This window comes from Pseudophryne corroboree, chromosome 11 (genome assembly GCF_028390025.1).
Source record: "Pseudophryne corroboree isolate aPseCor3 chromosome 11, aPseCor3.hap2, whole genome shotgun sequence".
Lineage (NCBI taxonomy): Eukaryota > Metazoa > Chordata > Amphibia > Anura > Myobatrachidae > Pseudophryne > Pseudophryne corroboree.
The window spans coordinates 42,115,113-42,126,958 of record NC_086454.1 but is presented as its reverse complement, the minus strand read 5'-3'; the positions used below and the strand labels follow the sequence as shown (position 1 = coordinate 42,126,958).

The 11,846-nt window shown below is 49.6% G+C and overlaps 1 non-coding gene across 1 annotated transcript; it reads right to left on the bottom strand.

The window, feature by feature from the left end:
* Positions 1-694: 694 nt before the first annotated feature.
* TRNAR-CCU (transfer RNA arginine (anticodon CCU)) lies at positions 695-764 on the bottom strand. The gene has a single exon. It is a non-coding gene; the product is annotated as a tRNA-Arg (tRNA).
* Positions 765-11,846: the final 11,082 nt, after the last annotated feature.

Below are 11,846 nucleotides of genomic sequence, written 5' to 3'. Positions count from 1 at the left end.
TCTGAGTAACATATCCAGAATCAAGTCCTTAATTCCCTTAATTGTATCATCACAATTAGCCTACAATGCACTCTACCTTGGGTCTCACAGCAAAAGAATTGCACCACCTGCAGCAGATACAAAACACAGCTGCCAGGCTGTTAACCAACCAGCCCAATTCTAGCCACATAAAACCCATTCTTTACTTCCTCCACTGGCTGCCTGTAAAGAGCAGTACACACGGGGAGAAACAGATCGCTCAGCACACATCTCTCTCCCAGCTCAGCACAGTGCGATATATGTTGAGCAAGGGAGGAGGACTGGGGGTCCGCTAATTTCACCCAGCGGGTGAAACGAGCGATGGGCTAGATTTTGCCTGCATGCAGGCCAATCTAGCACTGGCGATAGCGGCGCGCAGGACCGCGCATCACTATCGCTTTGGGAAATACGGAGAGATGCGTGCTTAAAATCTAAGCAATCTAGTCAGATTGCTTAGATTTTAAGCACGGATCTCTCCATGTGTACCCTCCTTTAGATGCAAATGTATATCAAGATTGGCTTACTGAGTTTCAAATCCCTACATGACCATGGCCCAAGATACCTGAATGTCATGACTGTGGTTTTGTGAACCCGGTGTTAGTGAAGTCTGTGCGGGCAATTGGAGGACTATGTGAATATTAGGCTGGTCTGTAGGAATCAGTGAGAAGAAGGAGCAATCCCTGACCGGGGATCGAACCCGGGCCTCGGCAGAGGATGCCGTATCCTGACCACTGGATCACCAGGGACTTTGATAGCAGGATGAATGTATAGGTGAGACTGTACTGGAAATAGTGTCACAGGAGTAGGTGCTTATGTACTCGAGGTTACTGGCAAGATCGTAAGACGGACTGGTTACTGGTGAGACTGGGATGCAATTGTAATACGTGCTGGTACCGGATATAACTGGAAACGCAACTGAAAGTAGGACGATGACTGTGGCTATAACTCTAATACGAGGCTGAAGAACCCTGCGGCTGCGACGGTAGAACACTGCAGCTGTGGTCTCCAGTTGAGACTGTAGAACACTGCACCGTGCCTTTAAGATGAAACACTGCAACTGTGCATTTAAGCGGAGACTGCGGAACACTGTACTGTGCCTTTAAGATGAAACACTGCAACTGTGCCTTTAAGTGGAGATGGTGGAATACTGTACTGTGCTTTTAAGATGAAACACTGCAACTGTGCATTTAAGCGGCGACTGCGGAACACTGTACTGTGCCTTTAAGATGAAACAGTGCAACTGTGCCTTTAAGTGGAGATGGTGGAATACTGTACTGTGCCTTTAAGTTGAAACTCGTGGAAATACTGGATATCAATGGCAACACAAATGTAATCCAAACTGGGTAACAAAGAAACAGAGTTTTTACAGGAACCAAAGTACAAGGGTTACCTTTAGGGAGCTCAGCTTCAAAGCTCACACAGAGCTGTGTGTGACACGAGGTACTGGCCCAGTTTCCAACTCAGTCTCCCGACTTATACTTCCTGGTCCTTGGTGATTGGTGAGCAGTGTCAGGTGATGCAGCGAGTCTCAGGCTGGCAGAGGATTGGACAGCTCTGGGTCAGGTGAACAGTCACTGTCATGTGAGTACTCTAGACTAGGCTGTGATGTGGAGTGAGGCCTAGCAGGCCGAGAGAACACTGAAGACTGAACTTCTGCAAAACATAGGATGCTGGCTTTTAGGCCTAAACTTCAGATTGCTGAATTTAAACTCACACAGGAGATCACCACAGGTGGAGCTCGTTAACTATTACCTTCCAGGCAGAGAACTCCGGAAACTCATGGTGCTGACAAGCTGTTTATCTCAGTGAGCAAAAAGGCACAGGATCCAGGACGGATGGCAGGGGTAAGTCACCAAATACGAGAACTACAGTCAGGATTGTGACAGTACCCCCCTCTTCAAGGGTGGACTCCGGACACCCATCTTGAATCTTAGAGGAACTTGAGAAATTCATACAGGAGAACTTAGGACCTTCGTCGATGCCTCTTCTTCTTACGGGAACATTTGGTTTTGACCAGGGAGAGCGGAATCTCCTGTAAAGAAAAAACTTCCTTAGAAAACATGGGACCTCCTATGAAAGGAGTAGCATCATGAACTGGATCAAATTCAGAGTCTGAGTCCAAGTCTAATGGAAGATATGAATCTCCCTTAGATACACAGTTTGCAGATGAAAAGGAAGTGCACTGGAGTTTTAAATTCTCTGGGCTAGGAGAGACTCCTACATGAGCAATTTTAATGGTCGGATTCTTACCAAAGGAGAGTCTTAGATTATCCCTGGGAGGACAGCACAAACTTCCTTCTGCATTCCCTTTAGAGCTTGATTCTTTTACCGAGTCAGATTCCAAAGGTTTAGGACTAAATTCTTTAACCACAGCATTACTAAAAGTCTGTAAATCATGGAACACAGGATCATTACTCTCAAAAAGCGTGTTGGCCCACTCCAAAGCTCTTCCTCTGAATGCCAGGAACAGATATTGAGTAACGTTGGAAGGAGTTACTGCAGCCGAAGGATCAGACTCCATCAGAGAGAGAAATTGATCAACCAGTGCGGCATATTGCAATAAATCTCCATCAAAGTAAATAGTGTCAAAGTCGGAAAAATATCATGCTACACGTTGCCATATATCCACCCCATGCGCGTGCCTGCTGCACGTGCTCATTCTCTCCCGTGCGTGCGGATACTCGCAGCTGCGTGATGGCGCCTCCTCGGCCATGCGCTCGAGCGCGTGGTATGTGCATTTACGGTAGAGTTTGTGTGCGTCTAGCGGGCGACTCAATCGTTAAATAATAAAACCAGGGGGCGTGGCCACGGCGGCAAGGGACTAGGCAGCAGGATCGAGGAGCTCCCTGGATATTAATCCTATATCGATCCTGGGGCTCCTTTTGTGGTCTTCTCTGGACTCCTCTCCTGTCTGGCGGCACTGGGGAGGCGGCAGGCACCGTTGTGGACCCGTGTGAGTGTCCCCGGCTCGCGCCAGCGGCCGCCCGGACTCCGGGCCTAGGCCGCAATTCAGTCCCCTGCCTCGATTTTGGAGCTCCGCCGGGCATGTGCGCGCGCGCACACGATCGCGCACCCGAGGCGGACAGCGGCACCGGAGGAAAGCGGCACCCCACTCCTGCACCCCCAGGGCTCCACACATAAATGATCCTGCTCCCCTGAAGGCTGGTGCAGGGAGGGAAGAAGGGGAGGTCTGTGTGCTGGGCGGCCATTTTACTTACAGCTCCCTGTGTCTCTCCTCACAGCAGAGTGCAGTTTGGGTGAAGATTGTACTGGGCTGGAGGATTAGTACTGGTTCCAGCTGCCCTGCCTATTGCTTATGCTGTTGGAATACCATACACTGGACATATTTATTTATACCACTGGACTCCCCTGGTCCCCCTTCTCCCTTCAATATAACAGCTGGCTATCCCAGTGCCTGGCGTGCTGCTGATACTGCATTTACCACCCACTGCTATACTTCTTGACACTGAATATCGGGACTCTGAGTATTGCTAGGCCTTGATACGATGGTGAGGGGCGGCCAGAGTGCGGCCGCGGCTAAACTGGAGAAGTTTGCTCGACAGCCTGCAACCCAGTCGACGCAGTCATCTCCTAAGCTCTCCCCCCCCGCCAGAATGGATCCCTCGGCCGGGGCCGACTCAGGGGCGAATACACAGCCATCTGCTCCTTCCATCCAGCAGGTCCTGGAGGCCATAGCGGCCAGTGAACAGCGTCTGTCAGACAAGATGGAGAAGGTGTAGTGTGATTTATCACTGCTGCGACAGGACGTCCAGCGAGTGCGGGAGAGGGTGGGCGAAACTGAGACAAGGGACTCCAACTTGGAAGACCTCAGCGGCCCTTTACAACGATCGGTGTCTGCAGTTACACAACAAGTCACAACGATGCAAACCAAACTCCTGGACATGGAGGGCAGACTCCGCAGAAATAACGTGAGGTTCGTAGGCCTCCCCGAAAAGGAAGAGGGGGCACACCCCGAAGATTTCTTGGAGTCCTGGCTAAAAGAGGTATACGGTGCTGAATCCTTTACCTCTCAGTTTGCAGTGGAGCGGGCTCACCGCGTGCCCTTCCGGCCTTTACCCCCAGTCGCCCCACCACGAACTTTTATAGCAAAATTCCTGCACTACAAGGACCGGGACTCTGTCCTGCGCCTGGGACGCGTGAAGGGCCCCCTGATCCGGAATGGAATCCGGGTGTCGGCATTTCCGGACTTTGCAGCGGACGTTCAAAAAGACCGGGCCCAGTTTTTCCCCATTAAGCGACGCCTTCGTGACCTGAATCTGTCCTACTCGATGCTGTTTCCCTCCAGGTTGCGTGTGGTGGCGGACGGGGAGACCAAATTCTTCAGCTCGCCCAGGGAGGCGGCTTCCTGGTTGGACAGATATGCTCCGGGGGTCCGCCAGCTGGCTCCAGACTGACATCGGGTCGCCCTCCTCTATGGGCCCACATTCCGCAAGTATAAGTCCAGGGAGCTTCCTCTCGTTTAGTGGTTCTGGACTTTGCTGAGAAGCGTTATAAACGTATAAACGCATAAAGGTTTTGGTATTGGGGTTGTTTTGATCTGTACGCCTGGTACAGTGTTGCCGTAGGCTTTGGGATCTCCAGGGCTAAAGTTTGGTTAGGGATATGGGTATGCCACAGTTCGGGGAGGTATACGGGGTGGGGGGATGTTTGGGGGCCGCTGTTGGCCTCTCAGCAGTTTTTCTGTTATATGTTTTGAATTTACGAAGCCTATATACTTGTTATTCAGAGGGTGTGGTGGGGTTGCACTGTTTTCTGGGGTTCGGCTCGGGGTCCGGGGCCTGCGGACGACATGATTACGTGAGCGGAGCGCCGGGTGGACGGGCGGTTGCTAGGAGTGTTGTGCCCCTGTTGATAACTTGGCCGACATGCCTCCCTTAAAAATGTTGGCGTGGAATGTCCGGGGCATCAACAACAAAGTTAAGCGATCCTTAGTATTTAAAATGATCAAGAAATATGGCCCGGATATCATTTGTTTAAGCGAAACCCACTTGGAGGGAAATAGGCTGTTGTCGCTCCGTAGGCCTTGGGTGGGGTGGGCGTATCATTCCTCGCACTCCTCTTATTCCCGAGGGGTGTCGGTAATGATAAAGAGGACTGTTCAGTTTGAGATGATATGGGTAAATACAGATCCACACGGTAGATACGTGTTCATAGAATGTAAACTGTTTTCACGTAATTTTTTCCTATTGTCTGTGTATGTTCCCCCCCCCCCCCCCGTTTTCATATGATGTCCTGCAAAAGGCCGCCTCATTTGTTGCCTCCTCCCCCCACACCCCTGTCATCTGCCTGGGGGACTTCAACACTGTGTTGGATGCCTCTTTGGATAGATGGAGGGCTCCTCGAGATCAAGGGGCGGGGGGCGGCTTAATTTCATCTAGATCTAAATTCGCAGACTTTCTAGATAGTATGCAGTGGGTAGACGCCTGGAGGATTCGGAATCCTAATCTTCGGCAATACTCCTGTTATTCGGGTACACATGGCTCTTTTTCCAGAATCGACCTGGCCCTGGTCTCGCCTGGGCTTCTGCCTGGCGTGACGGATGTCCGTTACGAAGCACGGGGGGTGTCCGATCATTCACCCCTGGTGCTGTCAATAGATGGGGAATGTCAGAGGGGACAGTCATATTGGCGGCTGCATCCATCTTGGCTGGGCGATTGCCCGGATTTAGCGCCCACATGGGAGGGATTTTTTGCGGATAATGCGGGAACGGCCCCGGTTGTTTGGGATGCATTCAAAGCGTATTTGCGAGGTACATTGATTGGCAAAATTGCTGCCTGCAAGGTAGCTCGCAGGGCGACGGAAAGACAGCTTGAGACTGAGTGTAGGGATCTGGAGACGCGATACCTGACTGAGGGTACCCCTGCGCTGAAAACCCGCTGGCTGGTGGCTCAGGAGGCCTGGCTGGCTCACCTTTCAGACAAAAATGCACGTTCCCTCTTGTTTAGGGCCACTAACATCTATATGCAGGCGGACAGACCAGGTAGTTTGATGGCCCACTTAGTGCATTATGACCGACCTGGGACCACGATAGCGCAGCTGCTTGACTCCGACGGCTCCACGGTAGATAACACCCCTGACATCGCACAGATGTTCCTCAGCTACTTTAGGGAGGTATATGATAGTCGACTGACATGTTCCACGGAGGACTTAGACCTATACCTGACAAATATTCCCCTTTCTAAACTCTCCCCTGAGGCTAGGGACGCCTTGGACGCGCCTCTGACCCTGGAGGAGGTGACGTCGGCGGTGGAGGTGTCTCCTAGTGGTAAATCCCCGGGTAGTGACGGTATTCCCACGGAACTGTATAAACAATAGAGATGAGCGCCGGAAATTTTTCGGGTTTTGTGTTTTGGTTTTGGGTTCGGTTCCGCGGTCGTGTTTTGGGTTCGACCGCGTTTTGGCAAAACCTCACCGAATTTTTTTTGTCGGATTCGGGTGTGTTTTGGATTCGGGTGTTTTTTTCAAAAAACCCTAAAAAACAGCTTAAATCATAGAATTTGGGGGTAATTTTGATCCCAAAGTATTATTAACCTCAAAAAACATAATTTACACTCATTTTCAGCCTATTCTGAACACATCACACCTCACAATATTATTTTTAGTCCTAAAATTTGCACCGAGGTCGCTGTGTGAGTAAGATAAGCGACCCTAGTGGCCGACACAAACACCGGGCCCATCTAGGAGTGGCACTGCAGTGTCACGCAGGATGTCCCTTCCAAAAAACCCTCCCCAAACAGCACATGACGCAAAGAAAAAAAGAGGCGCAATGAGGTAGCTGTGTGAGTAAGATTAGCGACCCTAGTGGCCGACACAAACACCGGGCCCATCTAGGAGTGGCACTGCAGTGTCACGCAGGATGTCCCTTCCAAAAAACCCTCCCCAAACAGCACATGACGCAAAGAAAAAAAGAGGCGCAATGAGGTAGCTGACTGTGTGAGAAAGATAAGCGACCCTAGTGGCCGACACAAACACCGGGCCCATCTAGGAGTGGCACTGCAGTGTCACGCAGGATGTCCCTTCCAAAAAACCCTCCCCAAACAGCACATGACGCAAAGAAAAAAAGAGGCGCAATGAGGTAGCTGACTGTGTGAGAAAGATAAGCGACCCTAGTGGCCGACACAAACACCGGGCCCATCTAGGAGTGGCACTGCAGTGTCACGCAGGATGTCCCTTCCAAAAAACCCTCCCCAAACAGCACATGACGCAAAGAAAAAAAGAGGCGCAATGAGGTAGCTGACTGTGTGAGAAAGATAAGCGACCCTAGTGGCCGACACAAACACCGGGCCCATCTAGGAGTGGCACTGCAGTGTCACGCAGGATGTCCCTTCCAAAAAACCCTCCCCAATCAGCACATGATGCAAAGAAAAAGAAAAGAAAAAAGAGGTGCAAGATGGAATTATCCTTGGGCCCTCCCACCCACCCTTATGTTGTATAAACAAAACAGGACATGCACACTTTAACCAACCCATCATTTCAGTGACAGGGTCTGCCACACGACTGTGACTGATATGACGGGTTGGTTTGGACCCCCCCCAAAAAAGAAGCAATTAATCTCTCCTTGCACAAACTGGCTCTACAGAGGCAAGATGTCCACCTCATCTTCACCCTCCGATATATCACCGTGTACATCCCCCTCCTCACAGATTATCAATTCGTCCCCACTGGAATCCACCATCTCAGCTCCCTGTGTACTTTGTGGAGGCAATTGCTGCTGGTCAATGTCTCCGCGGAGGAATTGATTATAATTCATTTTAATGAACATCATCTTCTCCACATTTTCTGGATGTAACCTCGTACGCCGATTGCTGACAAGGTGAGCGGCGGCACTAAACACTCTTTCGGAGTACACACTTGTGGGAGGGCAACTTAGGTAGAATAAAGCCAGTTTGTGCAAGGGCCTCCAAATTGCCTCTTTTTCCTGCCAGTATAAGTACGGACTGTGTGACGTGCCTACTTGGATGCGGTCACTCATATAATCCTCCACCATTCTATCAATGTTGAGAGAATCATATGCAGTGACAGTAGACGACATGTCCGTAATCGTTGTCAGGTCCTTCAGTCCGGACCAGATGTCAGCATCAGCAGTCGCTCCAGACTGCCCTGCATCACCGCCAGCGGGTGGGCTCGGAATTCTGAGCCTTTTCCTCGCACCCCCAGTTGCGGGAGAATGTGAAGGAGGAGATGTTGACAGGTCGCGTTCCGCTTGACTTGACAATTTTGTCACCAGCAGGTCTTTCAACCCCAGCAGACCTGTGTCTGCCGGAAAGAGAGATCCAAGGTAGGCTTTAAATCTAGGATCGAGCACGGTGGCCAAAATGTAGTGCTCTGATTTCAACAGATTGACCACCCGTGAATCCTTGTTAAGCGAATTAAGGGCTGCATCCACAAGTCCCACATGCCTAGCGGAATCGCTCCGTGTTAGCTCCTTCTTCAATGCCTCCAGCTTCTTCTGCAAAAGCCTGATGAGGGGAATGACCTGACTCAGGCTGGCAGTGTCTGAACTGACTTCACGTGTGGCAAGTTCAAAGGGCATCAGAACCTTGCACAACGTTGAAATCATTCTCCACTGCACTTGAGACAGGTGCATTCCATCTCCTATATCGTGCTCAATTGTATAGGCTTGAATGGCCTTTTGCTGCTCCTCCAACCTCTGAAGCATATAGAGGGTTGAATTCCACCTCGTTACCACTTCTTGCTTCAGATGATGGCAGGGCAGGTTCAGTAGTTTTTGGTGGTGCTCCAGTCTTCTGTACGTGGTGCCTGTACGCCGAAAGTGTCCCGCAATTTTTCTGGCCACCGACAGCATCTCTTGCACGCCCCTGTCGTTTTTTTAAAAATTCTGCACCACCAAATTCAAGGTATGTGCAAAACATGGGACGTGCTGGAATTTGCCCATATTTAATGCACACACAATATTGCTGGCGTTGTCCGATGCCACAAATCCACAGGAGAGTCCAATTGGGGTAAGCCATTCCGCGATGATCTTCCTCAGTTGCCGTAAGAGGTTTTCAGCTGTGTGCGTATTCTGGAAAGCGGTGATACAAAGCGTAGCCTGCCTAGGAAAGAGTTGGCGTTTGCGAGATGCTGCTACTGGTGCCGCCGCTGCTGTTCTTGCGGCGGGAGTCCATACATCTACCCAGTGGGCTGTCACAGTCATATAGTCCTGACCCTGCCCTGCTCCACTTGTCCACATGTCCGTGGTTAAGTGGACATTGGGTACAACTGCATTTTTTAGGACACTGGTGAGTCTTTTTCTGACGTCCGTGTACATTCTCGGTATCGCCTGCCTAGAGAAGTGGAACCTAGATGGTATTTGGTAACGGGGGCACACTGCCTCAATAAATTGTCTAGTTCCCTGTGAACTAACGGCGGATACCGGACGCACGTCTAACACCAACATAGTTGTCAAGGACTCAGTTATCCGCTTTGCAGTAGGATGACTGCTGTGATATTTCATCTTCCTCGCAAAGGACTGTTGAACAGTCAATTGCTTACTTGAAGTAGTACAAGTGGGCTTACGACTTCCCCTCTGGGATGACCATCGACTCCCAGCGGCAACAACAGCAGCGCCAGCAGCAGTAGGCGTTACACGCAAGGATGCATCGGAGGAATCCCAGGCAGGAGAGGACTCGTCAGACTTGCCAGTGACATGGCCTGCAGGACTATTGGCATTCCTGGGGAAGGAGGAAATTGACACTGAGGGAGTTGGTGGGGTGGTTTGCGTGAGCTTGGTTACAAGAGGAAGGGATTTACTGGTCAGTGGACTGCTTCCGCTGTCACCCAAAGTTTTTGAACTTGTCACTGACTTATTATGAATGCGCTGCAGGTGACGTATAAGGGAGGATGTTCCGAGGTGGTTAACGTCCTTACCCCTACTTATTACAGCTTGACAAAGGGAACACACGGCTTGACACCTGTTGTCCGCATTTCTGGTGAAATACCTCCACACCGAAGAGCTGATTTTTTTGGTATTTTCACCTGGCATGTCAACGGCCATATTCCTCCCACGGACAACAGGTGTCTCCCCGGGTGCCTGACTTAAACAAACCACCTCACCATCAGAATCCTCCTGGTCAATTTCCTCCCCAGCGCCAGCAACACCCATATCCTCCTCATCCTGGTGTACTTCAACACTGACATCTTCAATCTGACTATCAGGAACTGGACTGCGGGTGCTCCTTCCAGCACTTGCAGGGGGCATGCAAATAGTGGAAGGCGCATGCTCTTCACGTCCAGTGTTGGGAAGGTCAGGCATCGCAAACGACACAATTGGACTCTCCTTGTGGATTTGGGATTTCAAAGAACGCACAGTTCTTTGCGGTGCTTTTGCCAGCTTGAGTCTTTTCAGTTTTCTAGCGAGAGGCTGAGTGCTTCCATCCTCATGTGAAGCTGAACCACTAGCCATGAACATAGGCCAGGGCCTCAGCCGTTCCTTGCCACTCCGTGTGGTAAATGGCATATTGGCAAGTTTACGCTTCTCCTCCGACAATTTTATTTTAGGTTTTGGAGTCCTTTTTTTTCTGATATTTGGTGTTTTGGATTTGACATGCTCTGTACTATGACATTGGGCATCGGCCTTGGCAGACGACGTTGCTGGCATTTCATCGTCTCGGCCATGACTAGTGGCAGCAGCTTCAGCACGAGGTGGAAGTGGATCTTGATCTTTCCCTAATTTTGGAACCTCAACTTTTTTGTTCTCCATATTTTATAGGCAGAACTAAAAGGCACCTCAGGTAAACAATGGAGATGGATGGATTGGATACTAGTATACAATTATGGACGGACTGCCACGGTTAGGTGGTATAAAAAAACCACGGTTAGGTGGTATATATTATAATAATAATACAATTATGGATGGACGGACTGCCTGCCGACACAGAGGTAGCCACAGCCGTGAACTACCGCACTGTACACTGGTTGATAAAGAGATAGTAGTATACTCGTAACAACTAGTATGACACTATGACGACGGTATAAAGAATGAAAAAAAAACCACGGTTAGGTGGTATATATTATAATAATAATACAATTATGGATGGACGGACTGCCTGCCGACTGCCGACACAGAGGTAGCCACAGCCGTGAACTACCGCACTGTACACTGGTTGATAAAGAGATAGTAGTATACTCGTAACAACTAGTATGACACTATGACGACGGTATAAAGAATGAAAAAAAAACCACGGTTAGGTGGTATATATTATAATAATAATACAATTATGGATGGACGGACTGCCTGCCGACTGCCGACACAGAGGTAGCCACAGCCGTGAACTACCGCACTGTACACTGGTTGATAAAGAGATAGTAGTATACTCGTAACAACTAGTATGACACTATGACGACGGTATAAAGAATGAAAAAAAAACCACGGTTAGGTGGTATATATTATAATAATAATACAATTATGGATGGACGGACTGCCTGCCGACTGCCGACACAGAGGTAGCCACAGCCGTGAACTACCGCACTGTACACTGGTTGATAAAGAGATAGTAGTATACTCGTAACAACTAGTATGACACTATGACGACGGTATAAAGAATGAAAAAAAAACCACGGTTAGGTGGTATATATTATAATAATAATACAATTATGGATGGACGGACTGCCTGCCGACTGCCGACACAGAGGTAGCCACAGCCGTGAACTACCGCACTGTACACTGGTTGATAAAGAGATAGTAGTATACTCGTAACAACTAGTATGACACTATGACGACGGTATAAAGAAAGAAAAAAAAATACCACAGTTAGGTGGTATATATTATAATAATAATACAATTATGGATGGACGGACTGCCTGCC